This window comes from Oryzias latipes, chromosome 4 (assembly GCF_002234675.1).
Source record: "Oryzias latipes chromosome 4, ASM223467v1".
NCBI lineage: Eukaryota > Metazoa > Chordata > Actinopteri > Beloniformes > Adrianichthyidae > Oryzias > Oryzias latipes.
In genome coordinates, this window is record NC_019862.2 from 27,178,343 (window position 1) to 27,205,906 (window position 27,564).

General features: G+C 39.1%; 1 long non-coding RNA gene across 1 annotated transcript in view; it reads left to right on the forward strand.

Moving 5' to 3' along the window:
- LOC111947392 overlaps positions 1 to 27,564 on the forward strand; it is a 33,837-nt gene that overhangs the window by 1,323 nt on the left and 4,950 nt on the right. Inside the window, exon 2 of the long non-coding RNA XR_002873201.1 lies at positions 8,006 to 8,070. This is a non-coding gene — a long non-coding RNA (uncharacterized LOC111947392). The remainder of the gene's footprint in view (positions 1 to 8,005; positions 8,071 to 27,564) is intronic.

The window sequence follows — 27,564 nt, forward strand, 5'->3', positions numbered from 1 at the left end:
AGACTGAATGTTCGGCCTGGAAGTTGTGCGTGAATGCGGGGATCACTGTAGAGCTGAACCATGAGGGCGTGGACTCGACAGCCGTGGCCGGCAGGAATGCTACATGCGGGCTAACTGAGCTAACTCGTCGCCCGTTTGTGCGGATCGAAGTGCAGCCAGGCATGGAAAATGCCAGAAAGGCGGCCGGTTTTTGGCTTATCAGGGGTCCGTGGGGTCCCTGGGGAATCCGCTGCCGAGCAATGCGGAAGACAGACTTACCGGAGACAGGAACCCCTTATGGAACTCCGTTTTCCTTCAGTGGCTTCAAAAGCTTCTGAAGTCACACATAAACATTCAGATAACTTCCTTTCGCCTCTTTGAAGAAACTTTATTGTTTGTCACAACTTTGATCTCTTGTCGCACCCCGAGGAAACAATTTGTTTTGTCTCTTTTTAGACCTCCAAACGTACATGTCACACAAGTCATCATGTATGTGTGGACATGTCACTGTTTTAGGCCAGGGCTGCTTCGTGGATTTCTGGGCCTCTGGGGCAGAAATAGACGGTCCCCCCCATCTCCCTCAGAGATGAGCCTTCCCATTCCCAGCCATCCTCTCTCTCATTAAAGACCCACTCTGATCATCTCCTAATCTTTTTAAAAAGTGTTCCCAGTGGTCTTTTAATTATGCTGTATTTGTTTTAACGTGTCCTTTCCAACAGCTGAGCACACAGATAGGAGCTGAAAGTGTCTTGTGGTTCTTCTAACACACAAGGTGTTTATTTGTATAAACCCCCTTTTGTAATTTAGGCTAAACGTTATTTAGATTGATTACATTTGTATTTTATTTTGTTGTTGTTGTTGTTGGACTGGACAGAAAAGTAGAGGAAAGAAGGAGGGACGTTGGAGACGTGGGGTAAGGGGACAGAAAAAGGGGGGGGGGTGTTAAGGAAATCTGGAGGATGATTAGAATAATCAGTTAAGTAACAATAAGCTGGAGGTTTGTCATCATTACTGTCTTGTGTAAATGTTGGTCAATAGGGGCGGGGCCAGTCCATCCAGCCTTTTTTGTGTGTGGCCTTTTTCAGATAATGGAGGACATGAATAAATTAAATTAAGCTTAAAATTACACTTCTGAGTATTTCTTTATTCAAGTCGTCAGCTGAAAAAAATGCTGTTTGAAAAAGCTTAGCTGTGACGTTGAAGCTACAATCTGCCGGCAACAAAATATTGCTGATACAACTATGTAGCTTCTTTATCATTTTGTTAGATACAACTATGTCCTAGAAAACAGCATCATCAAAATACCACTGGGAACGCTTTTACAGTAGATCAAAAGATGATTGTAGTCTGGGTCTTTAATAGATTTAATTATAAATTATTTGAGTTTTGCTATTGTTTTGAACCAACCTGCTGGGTGCTCATTAACCTTTATTAATGCAGGGGGAAGTCCATTGCGTGCCCTGTTCACACGCACACCTGCACATTCCTACCTGGTAGTTACCCCACCGGAGCAAACCTAGAGCTTTGCTCAAGAGTACTCCAGTGGGGCCATGAGGGAGAGCCAAACACTGCTGGGCCTACCCAGGTATAAGGGTGCTGGTTGTTGGACTTAAACCAGCAACCCTCCAGCTGTAGGTCCTTGTTTGTAGCTGTTATAGTTTAATGTGACTAGACTCCAGTCACGTTAAGCAGAGGTGCATCATAGAAACCGTTTACATGCCGTCAGATCCAATAGCTGGATGAAATCAGTTCTGTGGAAACCGGCGATGAAATTCCTGGTTAACATGCCAGTCAGGAATCTGATTTAAATAAAAGCAACTGATTTATAAAATGTCATTTCCTGTGACCCCCACCCCATTTTTCAGCACATTTACCCCTAATCTTTTTTTTATTTTGCAAAGTTGATCTAGAATAAACATTAATAGTTTTTTTTTTAAAGTGTTATTTGAGAAGATGAGGCTAAAATTAATTAGCTTGAATTTAAACGTATCTATTTATATTTAGTTTGGTTTTACATTTTGTTTTTGAGGATCCTAGTTTTTTAATTTTAGTTTTCTATATTTTGCTTTGTGCTTTTCTTGTCACAAGTGGAAAAGTTTTACAGAAGTTCCTGTCTTCCTCTTTGTAAGTTCATCAAGTATCTTTGCTTAGATGAGGAGTATTGTTCTTCCCCAGAAATCAATAATACGGAGAAAAAAATCTCACTCTTTTTCTCTAAAAGTCTGAATACAAACTTTGACTTAAATGTGAATTTCAGATCAATGACACCAAGGTCCCCTCCTCGGGAGAGCCGTCATCAAACCGAATACATACGGCGCATTTTCCAGCTACTTTAAACAGAACTGTCTTTAAAATCTCTGGGTAAAAAGGACTCATTTGACATCGCTGATGATGTTTAAGTTAAAAGATGAGTGCCTGTGCTGCCTTTGAGGCCAGGCCCCCCTGGTAGGTTTACCCGAGCTGGTGTTCTGTTTGTGTTTCCTGGCATATTTTAATGAGGTTGGCGTTTTCTTTAAGGAGCTGCAGCAGTTTCCCACACTCCTACAGTCTGGGAAGCTGTCTGTGGATGTCAGGTGTCCTTTGAAGGAAGGAAGATTTTCACAAGTGTAGCCCACAGAAATGATATTGTGTGCTGTCCTTTAATGCACTAAAGCATTCATGAACGTTATAGCATCAGATTGAACCCTATAAATTAGAACAGACACGCTGCCCTACATCCTCCACCTTCCTTCCAATGTCCAAAATGTCCAAAGTCCTTGAAGTTATGAATGCAACATTGTTCAGAAATAACTCGCTGATCTCAGAAAACTGCTACAGCTTTAAATAATTTTTCACTTTAGGTTTTTTTTTAATAAAAAAAAGGACTCTAGTTTTCCAGATGGTCACATTTTTACAAAACCCATTTATACAGCTTTGAAGCCTTCTAAAAATTTATTGATTTACCGTATAAAGCATTGGTCATTGGGGTTGTCCCGTACAGGTTGCCTGGGCCCATAGAGCAGTGTTTCCCAACCCTGGTCGGGGCACACTGTTCTGTATTTTTTCAATCCGACCCTGCTCAAACACATCTTTGTCAGGCTTCTACAGAGCCTGATGATGAGCTGAATCAGGTATGCATAAGCAGGGCGACAACATGCAGGACAGTGTGTCCCAAGGACCAGGGTTGGGAAAGACTGCCGTATAGGGTCGTAGAGATGAGTGGCTGCACCTTAAGGGGAGTGCAGGTCTGTCTGGCAGTTCCTTTAAGGCGTGTGCGACCAACTTAATGGACGTCATGTCCATTAAGTTGGACATGACGTCCATTAAGACAGGGGACGAAGGGATGAAACGGATGCTGGTTTCACACACACAACACGTCATGTGTTGTGTGTGTGGTAGTCGTATCATGAAGTATTTGTAAGGATATTTTAAGTTGAATGCACTTATGACATACGGATGATGCTGTTGTACCATGTCCTTATGCTACACTTTAGTTGTTAGTGAGGTGCACACAATGGCTCCTTACTGACCCAGCGCCAATGCAGCAGGATGTGCACGAGAGATATAAGCGGCCGTAGGATGTCCACACAAACTATGCTCTGATTGTCTGGCAGTAAGGCTTGGTGCAAAATGCCCATACTTTTTACATGTTATACAAGTGTTCACTGTAAACTGCTGCTGGCTGCCTGCCCATAGAAATAATGTGCATGAATGTTTTTGCTCTACAAGTTGATCAAGCTGTCTACGATTTTGATATTTCGTGTGGGCCACCCGACAAGGTTATAATAGTTTCGGATTTTTATTAGTTTTAGTTTTTATTTCGTTTTGAAGTTTTGTTTTTAAATTTATTTAGTTTTAATTAGTTTTTAGAGGCAGCTTTACTAGTTTTTATTTTTTGAAATTGCTTTGTTTTAGTTTAGTTTTTATTAGTTTTAGTGTTAGTTTTAGTTTTTTCATTTTTTTTTGTGTAAATTAGGATATTTGTCAGGTGCATGATTCAAAATCACCAGAATAAGTATTGTATGATAAAAAATACATTTTGAAACACTTATTATTCAAAGGACACAAGGACAACCATCCTTAAATTAAAATACAACAGCCGATAACAGCATTACGTTACCTGCTCTTGCTTCTTTTTCGGGGGAGGGCGGGCGAGATGCTAGCTTTTAGGTAGTGTTGATTTGCGTTTTTGTGTGCGCTTTTTAAATGTACTTTTCGTAGGGTTTTTTCCCTTTGAGGAGCGTTCCACAAATTTTGTCTCCTGCTTCGACTACAAGGCACTTACTTTAGTTTTCTACGCTGTTATATTCAAAAACGTCCCAAATAGGACTCTCCCGCTTTCTCCCAACTTTTAATGCAGCCATCACGCTCATGTAAATGTCTATGACCACGCTAGCCGGCAGTGTCTGACAGACATCATGTGACGTTACAGACAACGTGATGCCGTAGGGGTCAAATACACAGTAAAATTAGCAGCGTGAAGTAAATAGATTTTATTTCAACCCAAAAGACTTATGTATTAACAAAGACGAAAACGAAGTATTTTTTGGGGTTAATATTATTTAGTTTCAGTTCGTTTTATACACACAACAAACAGTTTTAGTTAGTTTTCGTTTTTTTTAAAACTCTCGTTTTTATTTTTATTTAGTTAACGAAAATGTTTTTTTAGTTCTAGTTTTAGTTTTTTCGTTCGTTTTCGTTAACTATAATAACCTTGCCACCCGATTGCTCCGTACAGGTTTGGCCATCATTTGCTGGGAGTAAAAAAGCCTAGCCGAAAGTAAGGGAAGTATTAACAAAGGTTAAAGGTCACAGATGGGTAAAAAAGCTTGTGCTTTTATGGTATTATTGTTAAAGATAGTTTTTCTTGAATACTGCTCAAGTGATTGTCAACATCTGACTATAATTTTTGACTTTTGGTAATGCAAAGCAGAAGCAAATGACGCAGACATTTAAAAAAAAAAAGAATCTCGATTTTTGTGTGCTGGAGATTTCGAAAGAACCAATCTTGTAGTTTAATTCTTTTAAACATGGGTTCTTGGGCAACAGCCTCTAAGCTATTCTAGAGAAGTCTTTTCTCTTTTTTGGCATTTCACTTAACATTTTCAAGTGTTTTGCTGAAAGCAAACAAATCTGCTTTTAACTGTTTGTATTTTCTCTAAGGCCCCGTCTCAGAACTATCTGCCCCTAGATGGACATGGAATATAAGTGATTTGTTACCCAATACCATGGATTTTTCTTTAAGGATCCCATTTTTACAGTTATGTTAGAAGAAAATCGTCTGCTCTTTCTTCCCCAGGTTATTTTTGTTGTGATGTTTTTCTCTTCAATCTTTAGGTTGTCAATCAGGAACCCCCCCCCCATACGATCACAAATGTTTATATTTTTTAGTTTTATGTATTTTTTTTCTGAATCAGATACAGTTCTACATAGAACACATTTTTGCATTTGGCTTCCAGTCCAGCACAGTGTCAAGTCAGTGTTGAAAGATGATAATTTCTGTGGAATCTCTGAAGACATTATTAAATAGAGAAGAAGAACTCTTGTAGATGGCTTAGTGTCTCCAAAGCATTTGACTGAACAGTTAGGATCCATTTCTAATGATTTTGTCAGACCAGGTTGAGAGAAAGATCATCATTGTTATTGTTAAATGAGTGTCTAAATGTTTTATTTCAAAGTGTGAACCACTGACTCACTTCCCTTACAGCTTTGTATTTAAGTAACTAGCAAACAAACCTGTAACGCTGACTTCTGTTATTACCAAACACACCGGTCTCCATCCCTTGTTGCTAGTGTTTAAAATGTTTGTTTTTATGCAAAATAGATTTTTAGATAATGCTTTGATGATTATGTAATTAGACACCACAACTATTAAGTGCAAAGAATTTGATTCATCATCTTACAGGCAAACTCTTACTTCCGGTCAGGATTTGTTTTTCAACAAATAATACATTTTTATCCAAGGTTGCTGGATAGCTTAGTTGCTTAACTGTAATTGCCTCATGGGAAATCGGGGTTCGATTCCCAGGGGGCGCAATAAGCTTTATCCAGTGTGGGTCTTTGGGCAAGACACTTTTCCTAACTGTCTAAAGGCCCGTTCACACCGGGACGAATTTCGCCTGCGTTGTTTAACGTTTAACGCCTCGTGACTAAACAAAGGGCACCAATGAGAGTGTGCACACCGACGCGAAAAAACGCCACGCGTCAAAAAAAAAAACCGCCTCGGGTTCGTTTTTTTTTTTTTTTGTCGCCTCGCGTCAAGCACCAGTTGGAGCTACTGGTGCTTGAAATATTCATGTTTTCTTTGTATTATTCTGACAAGCGCGTAAATATTTGCTCTCTTCTTCTGAGTGAAAAGCGACTTTAAGAAGCGTAAAGTTGCGCAGCGCCACCTTGTGTACAGGAGTATTTCTGTTTACATTAAGCGCCATCTAATGTCAGGGAATGAAATTGCATGTTCGCTCGGCTCATTGTCAGCGAAAATCGCCTGGGTGTGAACACAAAAAACGTGGCGAAAAACGCTGGCGAATAACGCCCGGCGAATATTCGTCCCGGTGTGTACGGGCCTTAACTATGCAGCTACTAGAGATGCCCCTGTGCCGGTCCCCAGCCTGGACAAAATACATGGTTGTGTCAGGAAGGGTATGACCTAAAAATCTCTACCAAAACCACCGGTAGTGACCCCTGCAGGGATATGCCTAAAAGTGAACAATAACTAAATAGCTGCGTTTACATGGACAAAAGTCATTGGAAAGAAAGCCTGATCGGAACACGCCGTTCGGAATAGTCTGCCCCGTTCAGACTCGTTCAGATCAAAATTTCTTTCCAATCGAGATAGGTGGGTTATGCCGATTGTTTATCCAATCATTGTTCATGTAAACGATTCATTCCGATCGTGTGTCACTACTGCTCTGGTTTAACGTCATGCATAGACGGTGTTTCGCTCCAGAGAAGGCTTTGGAGCTCAAACAGGACCAACCGCCCCTTATCCAGTCGGGGAAAAAATGCAATTAGATTTATCCGGAACATCAAAATTAAATGATTTCTAAAGTAGTTAAAAACAGTAATAGTTTTTGGTTGAGGACCAATCCTAAACTAGCTGAAATCTGTTTCCTCTCTGTAGCAAAAAAAAAAAAAAAAAGAGATGCCACTAGCTGGACAAAGATTAAAGGGGAAAACCCGAAATGACTATTGTTATTGTGTTGTTGGAAAATGGCAGAAGAAAAAACACAGCTGTACACTTGGTGGAGGAAAGGCAGAAAGCTTGCAGTGTTTGCTTTAGGTTGTCACAACTAACCTTCTCTTAATTTTCCTGACTTTTTAAAAGAAAAGACAGAAGTTATCACATAGACTTCTGTTTTTGTGATGGAAATAGGTCCATGGTACTTCCTTGTGTCTATCTAGCGTACTGTACCATAAATCTCCTTTGTACTGCAATCTTTGACTGGTTAAAAGCCAATATGTCTCTGTTGGTTGATGGTCAACTTATTGCTCTTCCGTTGTCTGAAATGATCACGTTACCTGCAGGTAAGCGGACAGTTTAGTCTTGACTGACATTGAAATTTATTTGGCCAATACCCAGACTGTATGTTCCCCTCTTCTGTTGAACTAATGGAACCCGTTACATCTGAGTCAGTAAATGTATGATGTAGCCTTAGAGGCTGGACTTGACTCGCCTGTTGCCCTGTTCGTAGATGCTGTGACAAAATAATGCAGCTGTGAAAGTATAGTCAGTTGCAGTTGGCATGTTGGTGAATAGAAATGTTGTTGGGTGTGACTTTTGATTGACTTCACAAAGTCGTTATTGGTTGTCTTTGCCCCTCCCTGCAGCATGAGACGGAATTTTATTGGACATTTTGTACAGTTTTTAAAGGTGGAATTTCTACAAGTCGGCCAAGCTTGATCTTTCTGTAAATGAATGACTCAAAGGAATGCTTCTCAGATGATAATTAATATTTACTATGCTGGTGTGACCATGCACAGCCCAATTATGGTTGAGTAATCTTTTGAGTAACACAAAGCTGTCCTCATTTCTCAATGTCAACAGATTTCAACACACTGCAGAGAGGACAGCCATCTTCCAGAAATTCTTTGGATACAAAGTAGGAAAAGGTAAGACAACATATGTTGCTGTGTTGTACCTTGACAAGTCTTTCCAATGTTGAATGTTAGGATTAAATAGTTGTGGAAATAGTTGATCAGCAGGAGTAAACAATGGAAACAAAGTTCAATGTAGTAAGATTGACCTACTTTCATAATGAGCCATTGCTTTTATTGAGCCATTGCTTTTATTGCGTAGTTCCAGTTCTCTTTAAGGGTAAAGCCCTAAGGAGGTGTGTGGGGGGGGGGGGGGGGGGGGGGGGACTTGCAAATCCTAATATACAAAAGCAGGTGCTGTGACTAATACCTTGACAAGATATGTATCTAAAGATTTGAAGGGGGTGGCTAGACACACATGATTGCTTAGATACATCTGGTTATCTGGTTTTAAAAATAAACTTATGGAGAAAAACAAACCATGGATCAATAGTAGTTTTCGTTAACTAAGATAGGAAAGGGAAAGACTCGACTTTGTTCCATTCCATACCCGCATGGACTGCTTACTATATTTCTGAACAAATATGGTTCTCATCCAAAAAAATTCTGATTCTGAGCCAAGATGCAATACTCTACGTACAGTATTGCATAATAGCACACAGCTGCTTTTCTTCCTCTCAGAATTCATTGGAATTATGTGAATTGCATAAATGGTGGAAGAGGTACGGTAGCTCAAAGAGGGTGTGTTATTGCTGTCAACAGTTCTAATATTGTAGAGATAAGATCTGAAATGTTTTGTTCTTTCCACACGAGCTGCCCCCCCCCCCCCCCCCCCCGGTCATTGCTAATTAGCTTTTAGCTTGGCTTTCCTACCAAACCCCCTTGTTTTCCTTGCAAATGTTGTGAGCGCTGTGCTTCATCAACCACTCTTGTAAAATGAATGCAAACATCGGAGACTGCATTTTCCCAGGTTTAAGACCAAGTGGGAATCAGATGATTTAGTTCATGTTCAGGTATGACAGTTTTAAAGGAAGCTTGATCAGTTTACTTCTCTTGTTAGTCTTATCTTAAAAACGGCTGCACTGTATGATTATGAAATGCATTTAAAATAGGAAATGACAGAGCTGAACAAAACACTGTTTTTTTTGGTTTTTTTTTTACATTTGTGCTCAATTTATTTTTATTGCAACTTATGCTTTTGAGAGATTTGAAGCTTAAAGGCTGATGTTAGAACTTCAGTCTAATGCTACATTCACACCGGAAGCGATTTGTGTGTCATGTGTGTCGAGTTTCAATGTTAAGTCAATGTACAGACACGATTCGAGGTCCTGTGGTGCGATTCAAGCGTTGGGCACCACGTGTCAGTCCGGCAGCAGTGTCGTGAGGCCGTCAGATGGGGTGCGTCAAGAGTTTAAACATCTGAACTTTGGCCAGGTTGACGCGTCCACCAATCAGGGACTCATCTTTGGGCATGTGATGTTTTTAGTGACTAGATCAGCGGGTAGAGTTCAAATTCAATATGGCTGATCGATGCAAGGGTTCTCATCCTAAACCTCCATCCATATCTTAACCCTTGGGGCCGCGGCGTTGCCGTACACAGGCAGCCTGCTCAGGATGATATACTTCTTCTTTCTATCAAGACAATAATAAAAGCATCTTCTTGTTGGAATCTTGTTTTTATTTTTCCCTTTTCGAATTATTGTAGAGCAGCAATCCATCAAACTGGGTCACAGAGACACGGAATATGACGTGTTTTTGGAGAGCTTTTTAACATAAATAATCTGATCTCTAAATATCCTCCGTGTCTTCCATACATTGTAAATAAGATATTCACAGATACACAGCTCAATGTAGCCAAAAACATTTGGCGGTAGCTCCTTCCATATGTGTCTGGGGCGTCAAGCACATTTTTGGACAGTCGTCAGTTCGGTCAACGGCGAGCAGCGAATTTAACGCACGTCAAAGAGGTGCAAATTTGACGCGGGCAATCGCGTCCGGTGTGAATGCAGCATAATGTTTTTTCCTTGTCATGGAAACCTGGACTAGTATTTGCTCATTTCTACAGTTTAGCTATCAATCAAACTTTGCAGTTCTAGACCTTCAGTTGCATCTGAAAGATCTCCTCACATTAAGGTCGCCACAAATCATTCCTACCAGCTCAGAACTCTGAATGATGATTGTGCAGAACAGCTTTCTCCTGTCTTTCCCATGAATGTGTGACCATGAGAGCATTAGTGTGCACATTTCCTTTGGGGACTATCATAAACTTGGTTGGGCTGTTGAAGGAAACAAAGAGTGTAAAACCGTGCTGGTCCTCAACAGCGTTTCAGCGCAGGAAGTGAAGTGTTCTGTTCTCACTCTGGGGCCATTAGACAGTTGACCTATGGCCCTCATGGGAAAAATCTGACTTTAATTACCCCTCCTCAATGATTTAAACACTATCTGTGCCTCATGGTGGCTTCTCATCATGACAGAAGCTGTCAGACAGGCCCTTTTTAAAAATGTTTCTCTGCATTTGAGGAGTTTGTTGAAATAATCAGAGCATTTTTTTAAACAAAGCTCATTTACTGTTGTATTCATATAAGGAATTGGGCGATCTAGTGGTCAGCTCACAATGTCACCCATTTTAGGTCAGAATGAACCCAAAACAACAGTGAAAAGCTCTCCACGATTATTATTGTTATTATTCCAAGTGAGAGGTATGCACCACAGAGCTGGCTCTGCTGAGTGACTTTGGCTCCCAGAGTATGGCATTCCAAACTAAAAGCAAACTAAACTGATATTGCCCTCAATACTGTCTTCATAGTTTCTCCATATTTGGAAATGTTTACCTCCTCGTGATGGTTGACAGAGGTTGGAAGAAGGGATGTGAGTCATTTCAGCTGCGCAAACCTTTTTAGGGGTGAGAAGACTCTTCCAAGTCACTTCCATTCAGTTAGGCCATCAGTTCTGTGTGGCTCCTGATCTGCAGACAAACTGTGAGTATTCTTCTGTGCTCAGTTTATAGTATCATGCTGTGATCGGTTTAATCTGCAATGCCAAGTTTGATTTTTTTTTTAACCTTTTTATTGGGTTTCTTCGCTGTAATAATTTGTCTGCATTTTATTGAACGTTTTAGGGTTCGGCAGAGAGTTGTTGTTATGTTCCGTATATAAGCGACCACACGTTCTTGCACAGGTCTGCAGGCATGGAGCCTGACAGCGTGAAACCTTTTCACCAAAGAGACGTTTTTGTTCACATCTGTCAGTGTAAAAGAGAAGCAGAGCGATGCAAAGATCTCACCAAACAGACTTAACAATTCTCTGTGCGTGTTGTCAAAGAGTCCAGCGAGTTTTCCCGCAGACATTTGTGGTTTTGTGAGCGGCGTGAGCACAGACGGTGTTAAGCAAGTCAGCTTTGCAAATACGGACTGTGACTGATGACTCCACCTTCACGGGTCTGACCTTCCTTCATACCCAGACTGCCATTCGTCAGCCTGCCAGCTTTTTTTCCTCTATAAATGAAGTGTGAACAATAGTAAAAGTGTCAGAGCTACTACTGCTGCCATGATGTGCTACGATTACCAAATGATTTTCTCTCTAAACTTTGGCGCTGTCAGCTTTCAGTTTTCTGCTCGTTGTTCCGGTGTTTTCTTCTTTTTTTTTTGTTAACAGTTGTCTGATGCTTGGATAATAGGGAGAAAACAAAGTTTTCTTAAAAACCTTAATCATCATATTTAGAATGTCTGTATCTTTAAAAGAATATGATGCACTGCAGGAAATGCATATGGACAAAAATAAAATAGGGTGATAAGACTAATATTCATTTTAAATACTAAAATGATGCAATGGTTCCCAAACTCTGGAATTCCCTCCCTCCTGACCTCCGTAACATAAACTCTCTTCCTACTTTCAGATCTAAACTCAAAACTCACCTGTTTATTTCTGCCTTCCCATCCTGACTCACTTTTATTTTGTCTATTATATTTATTGTGCTTTTAATGTCATTTTTAACCTTTGTTTTGTAAAGTGTCCTTGGGTTTCTTGAAAGGCGATTCAAATAAAATGGATTATTATTATTATTATTAATGTGTGATGTAATTTTGATGATGGCGGATTTTTAAAGCATAATTCTCCAAAAACAACAAGTAGGACTTTAAATGCTGAGACTCTGATTGAATGAAAAGTGCAAATGGCCACAATCTCTAAAACTTTCTCAGTGCAACAAGTTACTTTAATCCTTAAGGCTGCTTGAAGGACTGAGAGGCAGAGGCAAGAATAATGACAAACTGGTTGCTCTAGCGCTTTTAATTTAAGATTTAAAATATTTTTCTAGAAACAAGAGTTGACTGAGCTTGTGTTATGATCTGAGATTTTGCAGAGGGAACAGCAGTGAAAGCACAGAGGGTGATGGCACCACCTCAGTGACGTTCACGTTCATTTCCTGCAGACCGGGATGCTGCACACAGAGCAAAGTATTGCCGCTAGCAACCAGTTAAAGGACACTGTTACCAACCTCAGAGGCATTTCTTAACATTCACTTAACTGTTTTAAATTCCAATGCCAGTTCCAGTAGATATATCATCAGTCTGGACCAGTCAAAGTAAGAATGATTATGATGATGATTGGAATGATTCTGTAATGCAGCAGACCTGAAGAAGCTCATTGTGTGGGGGGACATGCAGGATTGTCCATTATGTTAAGGGACCCTATATACCATCTACTGAAGGTCTTAAGGTCTCAGATGGGTCACAGAACCGGTCCTCTTTATCAGTTGGCTGTAATTTATCTGCCCACAGACTATTCATGTCTGGCAGGTCTCAGACCTCACTCCAGCTGTGTCTGCAGTCTGACATTCCCATAAATAAATGGCCTAAACTTCCTCATCTTTTATTCCCTTTTGCTGTTCTTTTCAATTCAGACTTTTTGGACAGAAAGTTAGTGAATTGAAAAACCTATCTGGAAGATTGTCCCTCAAGTACACTAGATGGCCGTTTCTATAGTGATGCATCGCAACAAATGTCTGAAAAAAGCAGAGAAGATTTTCCAACAAGAGACTAGATTTAGGCTGTGTCTGAATTCACCCACTACTCCCTGGTTAGTGCCTACATAACGTAACCCCCTTCTAATGGCGTTTGCCAGTTTGTATGGGAGTCCGAATCTGCAATTCTAAACACCAGTGCCCTGGAAATTTTCCCAGGAGTCTTTGAGAAAAACCAGTGTGCATCACTGCTCACTAGATTGACGAAAATAAACCACAAAGCACTACATTTACGTTAGAAGAAAAAAAGTCCAGAAGCAGTCCAGTGGCACAAAAATAAAAGTACACATTCCTGATGGACTGGCAACTTGGCAGTATTGTAGAAGATAAACATATTACAAATCTTCACAAATGTATTTACATTTATTTTATATAAATCATCCAAGTTTTCCTCATCAGGACACAGTGGATTCATAGATAGTCTTTGGAAAATGTTTCTATTTAGTAGGTTTTCACTTTGACAAATGGGTGACGTCATGTTAGGCGCTTAAAAAGAAATTAGTAGAGCATGTGTCGGAATTGCATTAAAATCCATGGCACTAAATAGTGCCGCACTATAGTCTTTTAGGGGTTAGGGAGTAGTGAATGAATTGGGACACAGCCTTAAATTAAAATGAGGAGGCAAAAACAAATTGCAGCAAGCTGTAATAATGCTTGATATTAAATCTATTTGTTAAAATGTGTAAATATAAAAACATTACAGATGAATGTAGTTCTTAAGTAAAGTTAAGTAAAATATTTGTCTGTCTTGAGAGCTTGTTTGGCGTTGTTTTGGCTGGTTAGAGCGGCTTTGCTCTCTTGAAGGTTGTTCTTCGCGTTGCTTTGGTTACTGTCATGTTCTGTTTAACTTTATCTTATATGTGTACTTGTCCTTAATGTAGTATGACAGATGTTTATCAAACAGTGACGGATGTGCTTAAAGGAAACAGGACTGGATGAGGCTTGTCTGTAAAAACACTAAAGTTTTTTCTTTTTTTGGAGTCTGTTGCCAAAGCTGACGAAACTCCTGGTCCTCTCGTTCCTGAACACAAACACACTTTCAAATACCTTGAGTTCCTAATCTGTTTACTAATTACAACCTGGAGAGTTAATTAAAGTCATAGTGGTTGATTGGGGGTTTTGCTGTAAAGCGTTTCTGGGGAGTCACTGTCAGGTGTTTAGGGATTATCGTGTCGTCTGCTTAGAGAATCAGTGGGGGGGCTCTGATCGGCGCCGCATCAATCTCCGCCGGATCCTCCAATGCTCTTAAACAATCCTAATCTGGCTCTACTTTGCCTGTCCTTCATTATAAGACTCTGGCACTGGCAGATTGCAGGAGATTGTGCATTTTTTAAGGCAACTCTTCCAAATTAATCTTGTCAATACATTAAGGGATGATTAACGGAGCAATTACAGGGAGGATCCAGCTGAGTGGAGGAGAATCAGGCAAAGGTGAAGATTATCTTTCTTATTTGGGAGAATCACTTTAAGGGGTTGATTACTTTCTGTTTTTGTGCTAAGGTCTTGTTTACCTCATAAGTAATGACTCGGTCTTGGCAGCTATTATTCTGAACCATATGTTGAAGTGTTTAGAGGAACTTAATGTCTGCTCAGGATTTTTCTCTGAGTAAAAGCTGTTTTTCTTGTACTGCTGAACAGGTGGAGTCAATAAACAATCTTAGAAACATTATTTATGCTGGGTCCTCATTTGACCGCTGATTTAGCTGCGTGCTGGTAGTCTTCATTATGCCTAAACATAAATCATTCTTTCAGTCGGTGCTTTGAAAGTCGTTCTTCAAAAGGCTCTTTTTTTTGTTCTTTTTTAAACGCACTCAACTAATTTCCGAACAGTTAATGTTATGACAGAAGAATCATTTTATGCTGTTGCGGAAAAAAAACAAAGTTTGCATAATACGTAATTACATTTTTATTCTTGTTTCTATTCTTGCAGCTGAGCTTAATGCTGGACGGTCAGTGTTGAGTCTCAGTCATAGGATGCCACTGAATGAAATAAACTCAAACAACTGCACCTTTATGAAGCATTGGGGTTATATTTCATTTTGAAAAAAAAAAACAGTCTCTGTTTGCCATGACATTTAAATGATAGGGAAAAAGGAAGAGTTTGGTGGTAATCTATGCAGTCATAGGTTCGTATTTCACTTCTGCTGTAGATTTCCAGGCCGAGGACCCAGCCTCTGTCTCAAAGAACCGCTATTTCCTCAAATATTCTACTTTATTTCTTATCTTCTGAATCCGAAGACGGCTTCTGTTTGGAAGCAGACTACCTCTACTTCATGAACACCTCCAGGACGTACACATCATTTAAGCCATTTTCATTTTTTTATTGACATAGCTCTAAAATCCCGGAAATCATAAAAAACTTTGCTTTTTTTCGTCCCATCCTCGTTCACTCGTAGATGTTATTGTTGTTCTGTCCTCACTGTTTGTCGAGCACTAATCCCTAACATTGTCGAAGTGGTAACAGTTCCATTCAGTGAAGTGATTGGGTGCCAAAAGTGGCATTTTCTCAGTGCTTCTATCACTTCAGATGAGATGTCACTCACTGATTAATCACAGATTAGACAGAAGCTCGCAGCTAATGTTCGCAGAATGACTGATACACTTGCTTGGCATGCAGTGACAGATGCAGCTTCGGAAGGCCGTCAAATTACTGAAGCATGTTGTTGGAAAAATACTGAGCTATTAATGACGTGCCAAAAGAGAGAAACTGGAAAACATCACAGCAGGGTGACAAAAGGAAGAAGAGCTTTGCATTTGAATGGCACCCTTTATAATATTAGTTATGAATCTAAGAGTTTGAATTAGGGAATCTTGAAGGTGGGACTTAAGTGGAAGCAACAGAATTCATCTCCTCAGTCTGCTTCAGTTGATGTGTGTTACAGGTTACCGGAACTCTGCTGCAGATCAAACAAACACACAACCCCTGAAACAGGAATTTGGATCTCCATTTTTATGTATAGGGGTCTTTTGCTATATGGTGGTTCATCCTTTTCACTCCTCCTGTTTGGCTAATGTTTTTCAGTACAACTGCGCATGTTTTTTTTGTTCTGCTTTACAGCACACTGTGCTCTGTGTCCTGATTGGCTGTTGACTTTATCAAATTCTCCTCCGTGCCATTTCCCCTGTACAAAATGTGTTGAGTTTCCCACATTTACATAAATATTAGATTGCGATCAGATCTTTGTTTTCTGGATGTTTTTTACAATGAAGGTTTGAACCTTAATAGTTTAAACAGAACAGAAAAGTGAAAATGTTCATTTCTGTTTGAGAAGAGTGTATGAAATGTGTAGTGAGGGATTTACAAACTCATACATCTGTAATTGTACTTTGTGCATTTCTGTTGCAGGTTATTTTTAAAACGTAGCTCCTGCGAGGAAATCGGGACCTGTAAATTAACTCAGGTTTAAATGTACAAAAAACCCCAATGTGTTGGTCTGAATGTAAATTTATTTCGTCATCTCAAAGATGTTTTATTTTGAAAAATTGCCCGATTCTCTGTTACATCCGTCTTAGCCCCGCCTTCAGCCCCTAAGACTCATCAGAAGTGGGGAATTGTGGTTGTAAAGTTCCTCCCCATGAGTCAGGGGGCTGTTAGCAGAATTGACATTCAGAAAGTAGGTGAAGATGAAAAAAAATTTTATTTTAGCCAAGTTTATGGGCACAAATGTTTTGAGAAAGCAGACTAAAATTTGAGTAAATTAATTTGAGTAAAGGGTTTAAAGAACCATGAACCAAAAAAAATTCTGTTTTTGGTGTTTTTAACATGTTTTTGTAGCATTTTTCTCATGGTGGAGGACATATGTAAACAAATTTAAGATTAAAACTACATTTCTGAATATTTCTTTATTCAAATAGTTGTGAATCGGAGGCAGACAAAAAGCTGCAGTTTGAAAAAGGTTGTAACTGAAAATATGCTGGGTGGGCCACAAGCTCCCTGCTCCGCTCCATTCTGATGCATCCACTTGCAGACAAATAGAACCATGTTCGTCTTTGTTTTCCTCATCTGAGCTGGACTCTGGATCAAAACCGTAAGGCTGGACAGCTCCAACATTGCGCACCATTTTTGTTGCACCATTAATGTTAGTTTCTGAACGTGATGGGCTGTAAGCTAGTGGGAGAGTGTGTAAACATAATGGGAAAAGCCAACAGTCCTGCCCATAACTCAGGTGAATTTCTGATGAACTCCTGCTGCTCTGCAGAAACTTTATCCTAGAAAACCATAAAGCTTTTTTGATTTTGCCTAAAAACAGCATAAGCATAATTAAAAGAGCCTGGGAATGCTTTTACAATAGATCAAAAGATGATTGGAGAGGGACTTTGAAGATGGCTTGACAGTTCTGATGCAGCTGCTCAGCAGGTGTAGCATAAATGTGATGTTTTATTGCAGCCATAGCTGCAGTGTCAGCAGTTGAAATTCTAACCCATCACTCTTCGAAAGAGCTGTGTTAACAGACCTGCAGTTATCAGTCTCCTGTGCATATTTCTCACAGCTCATTGATGGGATTAATTGCCAACAAGTCCCCTGTGGTCCAACAATGCAATTACTTACTGACCCAAATCATTGCGCAGGCCAGAAGTCCCTGTCTCTGCTGTGGCAGTGTTTCACCTGAGACAGTCTTCACATTACCTCAAACAGAGACCCTCTGCACTTGTGTGAATGTCACAGCTACAACCGACGGTGTCTGTGATTTACTGGGAACTTTTCCAAACAGAAGCGACACAAGTTACTGGATACCCATGTGTCCTCTTTTCTGTAATGTCAGAGAAATCCATCAAGTTACCTTCTGATTCGAGCCGTCCTTTGTTCATGTGGGATTTAAAGAATAAAAGTAAAAAGAAGTTTAGGCCATATTTGAAATGGGACTCCCCCGTTCTGAGGAAGCGTATGAAACAACAGAGTTTGAAGATGTTTGGCTGTGAGGTTCTGGTGTAGAAGGTGGAAAATGAAGAGTTTAAAAGTAAAAAAACGTAATTATGTCAACAAGTTTTTGGTTCTTAATCTGCATGGGGTCAGCAGATCAATAGTTTAGCACAACACACTGTCACACACATATATAATCTAAATCCATCCATATTTTGGTGGAATTACCTTAGAAAAACAGCTTTTTCTTTTAACCACAAGAAAAAAAATAGAAAAATTCTTGTCCCCGATCAAAAAGCTTTACTCAGACTTTTTTAAAAACAATGGAGGATTAGCTCTTCCTTATAATTTGTAAAGCTGCCTTTCCATTTGTCATTACGACTCAACTTGCCGTTATTCCGATTGGTCTTGCTCGATTTTCCACTGCACTTGAGTACCACTTTCATGTGGGTGGGCTCATTGTAGCAAAGCGGGCAAAACAAACACTGACCGCTGTCTTCTGCTGGACCAACAACAAGGCAGAACCCAGACCACCGCTCAAAAAGTCAATGTTTCACCTTTCGACTTGATATTTTCTATAGAAGGCTGGTAGAAAGCCCCCGTAGAGGCCTTCAAACTAGAACTGGTTTGTTCCTCGGCTTAAACTGAAAACTCCTGAGATTCCAGAGTTTATTTGTTGTCTTTCCTATCCTATACTTAAATCAGGAAGGATTTGAGGGAATTAAATCCAGCGTATGGAAGAGATGTCCTTACGGGCTGAGATTGACTTTTCCTTGCTAATATGATGGTGGGATTTAGGAAAAGCAGAAGTGATAATGACTGGAGCTGTACAAACCAATAGTTTGATAGTCCTGATTGACTCCTAACATCAATGTATATATTAATGTGTATTTTTTACGTTTTTCTAATGTTTCTTTTCAGATCAGCAGCAATAAGAAAACACAAGCAGTACATAGTCAAAGCAGACAAGGTTTTTTTTGTGCTGTGTTGTTTGTCAGAAAAATTGATCTTAATGTGAATTCTTCATCCTGTTTGGTGTTCCCCACAATGTAAATCAGTTGCACATGCTGATTAACTTATGTTGCATTCCAAGCAGGAAACGCAAAGATAAAAAAGCGAGGCTTAACTAGATGGAAACCATTTATTCATGGTGCTGATGAGAGCACTCATGCATGGGGTCTAAAGCGCGGCTGATGCTGTTACAGGCATAATGGAGGAGGTGGAGGGGACATCCACATGCTGTCGGTCTGTCACAACATCCAGAGAAAAGCCTCTTTGTCTGTCAGCACTTGCATGTACTTTCACTGTTTTCCTATCAGATATAATACTTGGGAGGTTAAGGGTTGTGCTCCGGGTCTTAGTGGGCCGCCTCAGAATCTGCTTTGTTAATGGATTATCTAATTATGCGTATTGTTGCGTGCATTGTGGATCATACTGTGCAGCCACTCTGGGCTTTGACTCATACGCTTTGCACCAAATATGGCCGCCCTGTTATCTGAGCTGCCTGCATGCTTTTTCGGGCCGAAGGCTCGTAGCTTTAAGCTGATCTGTGAGACCGACCTCACATGTCAGGTTTGAGGTCACTCAGTCAAATTCAGAATGTCAGACACATCCTCTAATCCCTGAAATCCCTCCGTAGGCCCAACTTTCAATTGTTGTAGAAGCTCTGCATTAACAGAAAACAAAAACATTAGATCTACACATGTAGTGTGGTTGTGTGTGTCTGTGTGTGTGTGTGTGTGCGAGGGGTCATTTTTCAGGAAATGAACTGATTGACTTCTGTCTGTAGATCTGACTTCTCGGCCTGGTCCTACCATGTTGACATGAATACAGATCTTCTTTTAGACTGTTTTGACTGAAAACTGTTTAGCATTTGATAAATAAACTGACAGCAGATATTTCCTTGTAGTATGACCACATTTTTTAAATGATGATGATGACACTTAAGACTCAATTGGCAACTTGGCTTGTTTTGTAGCTATCCCTGCCCTGATTACTCAGATCAGGGGTTCCAGATTCTGATTGACAAATTACACCTGATCCAGGTAATCAACAGAAAGCAGTACAACCTTTCTTGGAAAATAAGCAGAGTGGTTCATTTTCAGGACCAGGGTTGGGAAAATGTTTCTTTTTGAATTTTCAAGATATCTATTTGAATGTTTTTGACTAGTTTAAAGCTAACATGAGTTTTTATCTGCAGACCAAAATAAAATATTTATTTTATTTTTTTAGCTGGGCACATTGACACGTTAAGTTACTGAATAAATGCCGATAATTATTTTAACGCACTAGTTTACTGCAAGAATTATGCTCTGAAAATACATCGGATGATTCTTGCAAAGTAGTCAGTTTGTTTTTTTTAGTTATTGTAGATGTTTTAAGATGGTAAAACCCCCACACTAGTCACTTTATACACTTTTCTCAAACAGCCTTGAACATTTTCATACTTTTCTGTTTAAACCGTCATAGAAAACTTAGTCCAGTTTTAAAAGAAACCAAAGACCATGGTTGTGTCCAAATTCCTTCACTACTCACTATATAGTGCACTATATAGTGCACTAAAGCGCCTTCACCATTTTGTAGTACTGTCCTAATCTACAATTCCAAAATCGAGTGCCCTGGAAATTTCTTAGAATGCTCTGCAAAAAATCTGTGTGCATCCATGCTCATTAGATCAAACAAATGTAGACCACAATGCATTGCGTCAGAACACTTTTTGCCCAAAAAATGTATTTAAATGTATTTTTTTCATAAACCATCAACGTTTTTATCTTCAGAAGACAGTGGACTCATAAATAATTGTTGCAAAACGCTCATATTAATTAGATTATGACTTTGTGAAATCGATGACGTCATATCCCCTTTTTAAAAAGAAAAAAAGTAGTGAGCACGGTGCCCGAATTGCTTTTAAAATTCAGGGCACTACATAGTCCAGCACTATATGGTTTTTTAGTAGTTGGGGGTTAGGGTGGGAATTCGGACAGAGCCCATCTTTGCAAACTGTACTGAAGACACAGCACGGGGATTTGTTTGACACTGGTCTACAGCCAATCAGAACGCAGAACATAATGAGCTTTAAAAAACAAAACAAAAAAACATGTAAAATTGCACTAAAACATGTAGCAGAGGACCACTGTACTTTTATTTTAATCTTAAAATTGAATATAAAAGTCTTTCAGTCACTGCCTTTGAATACTGGATCTAAGTGTTGAGCACCTAAAGGTGGACTGGATCATTTTTCTGTGGCATTTGAGGTTTTATCATTTCTGTTCAACAGGATAGTTTGCAACTTGCAAGTCGGCGCCATCGCATACCTATGACTATAAAAAGGAAGTGATGTGTTTTATGTAAAGAAACCAAACTTTTTAGTGAAATATTGACTGCTTTTTAATCCACAAAGTCCTGAAGTCAGTTAGGCTTTGGTATTTTAACGACAAAAGTCTGTTGTAACTGTCATGGTGGTCTCTCTTGTAAACACCTGGTTTTTGCAGTTCTATGTTACAAAAAATCTTGGTATTTATCTATCAATCTTTTTTTCCTCGCTCTATTATCTCTCTGTTATTACTGAACACGGCTGTTTCTGCTGCTCCATGATACAAGTTCTAGTTAGTTGGTTCCAGTTGTTGAATAAACACAAGTGATTCATAAATGTTAACATTTTGTTGCTTAGACGATGACAATTTTTTATCATTGCAGTTCGGATATTGAAGCAAACAATATTATTTGGTCTTTTTTTCCTCTAAGCAAACTATTTTCCAAGCATACATTTTGCAATCAAATATGTTTAAATTCACTCTAAACTTTTGCATTCTGCAATGTTATTCAATGCAGAAAATCGTGCGATAATTTGCGATTTCAAGTTTCATTAGTTGACCATTAGTTGCTTGGGTATCTCTATTTTTATCTTTCAAAAGTCAGAAATTTGTTTCTCACTGCTCTTCTTTGTGTCCTTCCAGGATTTTGCGATGATGCATTTTCAACAATTCTAGCGGCTTTTTCTCGTTTCAGCCACTTTGTCCATTTACCACAACTTTGCCATAACTTTGTTTTAAAGCTGTCATTTTGATAAAGTTCCTTCCGTAAAACCATTCCAGCCAATCAAATTTAGTGACTCAAACATTTATGTAATCAGTCCAACGGTTAGACTGGTCAGAGTCCAACCATTTAAATGTGCTTCATGTTCCCACTTCTTTGTTCCAACATGGCTCATAAAGTCTCTTAGTTCCCACCAACGATCACAGATAAAGATTTTACTGAATAGTGCAGTTGACTCTTTCTGGAGTCAGGCTCAACAGTGTCTCTTACTGCATTGCTGTGACTATATTACACAACTAAAGCAAACATGGGACAGTCTGTTACGACCGTTTACAAATATTCTTTGTAAAAGTTGAGCTAAACTGTTTTGTTCTCCCTGTAACGCTGTGTTGGAACACAAAAGGCAGTTGATGATTGATAAAAACTCTCAAACCACGAAACAGAGAAAATTGTGAAAGTTGTCTGCAGGCATGTGTGTGATTTGCCATGTGTGGGATTTTACCATGTGTGTGAATTTATGACGTGTAGAAATTTATCAAGAGTGTGAATTTTTGATGCGTGGGAATTTATCATGTGTGTGAATTTACCATGTGTGTGGATTTATCATGTGTGTGAATATATCATCTGTGTGAATTTATATCTGCGTGAATTTATCATGTGTGAATTTACCATATGTGTAAATTTATCATGTGTGTGAATTCACCATGTGTGTGAATTCACCATGTGGGTGAATTTATCATGTATGTAAATTTATCATGTGTGTGAATTCACCATGTGTGTATTTATCATATGTGTGAATTTATCATGTATGTAAATTTACCATGTCTGTGAATTCACCATGTGTGTGAATTTATCATGTATGTAATTTATGATGCGTAGGAACTTATCAGGAGTGTGAATTTACTATGCGCGGGATAATAAAATGTGTGTGAATTTACCATGTGTGTGAATGTATCGTATGTCTGGATTTATCATGTGTGTGGATTTATCATGTTTGAATTTACCATGTGTGTGAATGTATCATGTATGTAAATTTACCATGTGTGTGAATTCACCATGTTTATGAATTTGTCATGTGTGTGATTTATGATGCATAGGAATTTATCAGGACTGTGAATTTACTATGTGCTGGATTATAAAATGTGTGTGAATTAACCATATGTGTGAATGTATCGTGTGTGTGAATTTATCATGTGTGTGAATTTAACGTGTGTGAATTTATGACCCGTGGTAATTTATGTTTTGTGAAATATATCCAGTTTTCCGATTTTTTTTTTTCCAGTGAAATAAGTACTCATTTCACGTTATCCGATTGAAAAGTTTTAAAATACTGAGTCATTTGATAGAAGAAGAAATCATCTTATTCTTATGAAAGCAAGTGATTTTATTAATTGGCAGAGAAAAGTGTTTAGTTTAAATGATCTTTCTAATGGAAAACAGCTGTTTTCTAAGAATGTCTGTGTTAAATGATGAATTAAAGTTTGAACTTTGGATAAAAACAGATGTATAGATTAAATATTAGGAATAATAAAATAAACTAAACCGGATTCAAGACTAAGTGACCAACAGCCACATTTAGCTAAAAACTAAACTGAAATAATAGTTTTAAATTGAAGATAAATAAAACCGTTTTTTAAGTGTTGATATTGAATTGAGATGAAAAAAAACTAATATAAACCTCAGTGGACATTTTTTATCCCCCAAGTTAAAATCTAACTTTTTAACCTGGATATAATGTACCGGTAGGTCTTTTGGTGTGAAATCTGTTTGGCATGCCGCTATAATTGTAGAACTGTTGCTCCTGCACAAACCTGAAAAAGTTTGCTTTATTTTAAAATGAATCATTGTCAAATAAGGAGTTTCATCAATGATGTACTTTTTTTTCTGAGGTTACATAAAACTACACTAATAAACTCGAAAAAATTTCTAATTTGTGCATGATTTAAAACAGTGTTTTTCAACCTTTTTTGAGCCACGGCACACTTTAACCCTGACAAAAATCCCGCGGCACACCAGCATCCAAAAAAAAAAAAAAACAGCTAAAGACGAGCTTTAGCTGGTATTTTTGTTTGAACTGAGCGACTTTATCAGCACAATTAAGAACTTAAAGAAGACTTTAAGCACTTCTGATTGGTCAGACTGATGACATGTGATTAAGCCTTCAAGAATGATTGGTGGAGACAGTTGAAGGGGCGGGACTTTTCCTTACACAGTTATAGCTGCAGCTAAATCGCGGAACCGTGATTCTTATCAAAATGTCTTTGATAGAATTAAATAAACACAAAGAAAAAGTAATTTTAAGATCTTTTATATTCCTAACTACTCAGTGTTTTATCATGGCCTGTTTGAATGAACAGAGAGCTGAAATCCTGGAGATGGAAAATGTTTTTAGATCAGTGAATGAGGGCAATTTCCCACGGCGCACTTGACCATCTCCCACGGCACACTAGTGTGCCGCGGCACACTGGTTGAAAAACACTGATTTAAAACATGTCAATCATTTTTGGGATTAATTCTAAATTCATTAGTACATTAAGAGAAGTCATAGTTTGGTAGATATTTCATTTGCTTGTTACATTTTTAAAAAATGAACGTTTTTATGTTTTGAAGTGTTTTCAGACATCAGCTCAGCTGCAGAGCAGTCGGCTGCTTTATGGATAATTCTGTTTAACAGGAAGCTCAACAGAGGCCTTGTCTCCTATCTTTGTTTGTGGTCTGCCAGCTTTCACTCATTTCTGTTGGACGTGTATAAATAAAACAGGATTGAAGAGCCAGCAATTATCTGAGGAGGCCAGACGGGGGGGTCATGGCTTGCTGCTCTTGTCCTGCTCAGGCAGTTACTACTCTGAAGGCATCATCTCTGCATTTTATGGAGCATTTCCTGTTTGGGCCAACTTTTGTGTAGAGGAGTCACACAACCACAAAGTAAACACGACAAAGTCATAAAGGGCAACAGCAGCATGATGCAAAGTGCTCAGGAACTAATATAGATGTTTGGTCATGCTGCCCCAGTTAGGATGTTCTGCCCCAGCCTGGGGGAAAACTCTGCCCCATCTCTGAAGGGGCCACACGCACTTTGCTAAAAAGAAATTATACAAAGGGATAATGAAAAAGCTTTCCAAGAGGTTTTAATTTATTAAGGTTGGTTTTGTTGCAATTTAAACATCTTTTGAGAGCTCTATAGCTCGTTGTTAGCATCAGATGGATAGAAACGGATAGTTCTTTGTTGTCTGGTACGTCGAAATTTAAAAAGGGCCCTTTGGGCCGTGCAACACTCATACACCAAACCAACAATTTGCCATGACAAAATTCAAATAACTCATAAAAAAAAGGTGCAAAATTTGCTCACTAAAACCAGGAAATTATAAACAAGTTGTTACTTGATAAAAGTTGCAGGAGTGCATCAATCAAATTAGTTCACAAATGAGTGAATACACTTAGTTTTGAGGGTGGCTTTAAAAGCATGTGACATATTTACATGTGACATGTTCATTTCCTCCATGCTCTTTCTGAATCATATTTATAGGTGTCTGCAGAATCATGGAAAATGACAGAAGACTGTAGATGACTTTAAATGATAAAACCATCTGCCAAGAGAGCGCACGCTTACTCCAAACTGTCCTGGAAGTCAAGCCTGGGTGAGGGTCTGAATCTGGGACTGGTCCACTGGTACCTGGCTGCTGTATGTTTATCATCAGCATTCAGGCTTGCCATCTGCAGTGAACGAGCAAGTGTGTTATATCAGATGGTCTAAAAGGTAAACCAGTGAACGAACTAGGCGTGCAAACGCCCGGACCGCTGCTGCAGTGAGGCTGCATAAAACTGGCTGAGGGAAAACTCAGTGGAGGCAACCTGTGGGCAGGTGAGGAATAACAAAAGTGGACTGTGGAAAATTCCAGGGCGTGTGTTGGAATATTCCTTCACTTGAAAGCGAGGGAGGATCATCGTCTGTGTCTTTAGCAGGAGATAAAAATTTCCACTTTAGTCCAGCCCAGCATCTGTGAGCCAGACAATACCTCTGCTTTCATGCTTTTTGAGTATGTGCTGAATCATGTGTCTGAACTGAAACGTGTCTGAATCAAAATGTTACTTTGCCAAAATGCACACAAATACAGTCGACACTGAATAAAAAATGAACATGAAGTTTTTTTTATGGTTTAGGTCTTTTATTTTGAAGCCTGAGAGAATCGCTGTGAAGACGTTTTCCTGAAGCTTCATGTGACGATGACGGTTTGTGTCTGACTCCAGGCACATTTCTGTGGACTCACCAGCACTAAACTACAACAGGATCAACGTTGTGCTTTTTGTCTGAACATGTAGTCCACTTTGTGACAGTTCTACAAAAACACGGAAGTGTGTGGAGTCCAGAAACCTTAGTGTGCGTGTGCGACACCACTGTAGACGGTTCCATTTACCTTTTGAGATATCTGTTCAAAATTTTGATCCGATACCAGATCACTTTGTTGGATCTCAAAATGTCTTCACAAAAGTCGTGATGGAATAGTTTTAATGCTGCTGCAAGGCAAGCAGGAACCAAAAGGTGGGCTCATGATACTCTATCTTTATTTAAACTTTACATTGATGCTTTTCCAAGTAAAATAATCACATTATAAAATGTTAGTCTTTTAAAGAGTTGAGCTAACAGGCTTTTTCGGGGTAATTTTTAGCTTGTGACTTTTAAACTAAATAAACAGTTTTCATAAAAAAGTAAGTGTTTCTCACCATTTCTTTTTTTTTTTGGGTAATGCGAACAGTGGATGTAGGAGCGTTAAGCTCACGTACAAAAGGAACCGGAATCTCTAGGATCAGTGCAAGAAGAACAGTTTTTTTTTTTTTTTTTTACTGCTAACAGTCAAAGTCAAACGTTGAGTCGCCAATCCTCACATTCGGTCTCCATGAGCAGCAGAATCATCCAGAACGCAACAAGAAGAAAGAGCACTTGATTTTAGTCTCTTTCAGTTCAGTTCATCAAAAAGTGAAGGAAAAAAAAGACCTTTTCATGACCTAAATTACATTTCTTTGACAGATTGCACTTCTTTAGAATTGTGTTAATGGTCTAATATTCTTGGATGATCAATTGTGTTTGATAGCAAATTACTCTATCTGAACATTTAATAGCTTTGATAATTTGAGTATTTAGCTCATTGTCTTTTTCCCCGTGGCCTAGGCGACTAAAAAGACTTTATCCTGAGTTATCATAATGGAACTGGCATTGAATGAAATTGCCTGGTTTTATGCAGCGGTTTCAAAGGATCTTCAGGCTGCATTTCCATCCTCAGAGCTGTGCAGACGGAGTCTTTTAGGAATGCTGCGTGTGACTTCAGCACACAAACAACATGAAGCTATTTTCATGGATGTTGGTTTAATAATTTAGTGGGATTGTCACGATGCTATTTGGCAAGGCAGATGTTGAAACGGTAGATGAATAAAGTGTTGGAACAGCAGGTTAGTGTGGCGCGCCGGTGGTTGCATGCTTGCGACTGAAAGCGGGCCGCGCTTGCTTTCTCACCGTGATTTCACCGAGAAAAAGGAGGTTTCATGTTTTGTCTGTTTGATAGCTGTTAAATCTCTGTCAAACTTTGAACATGAAGCACGTCTGCAGATCATACCTGAACGAGACAAAAGAGGACTTTATCCTCAGAGTATAAACTCAG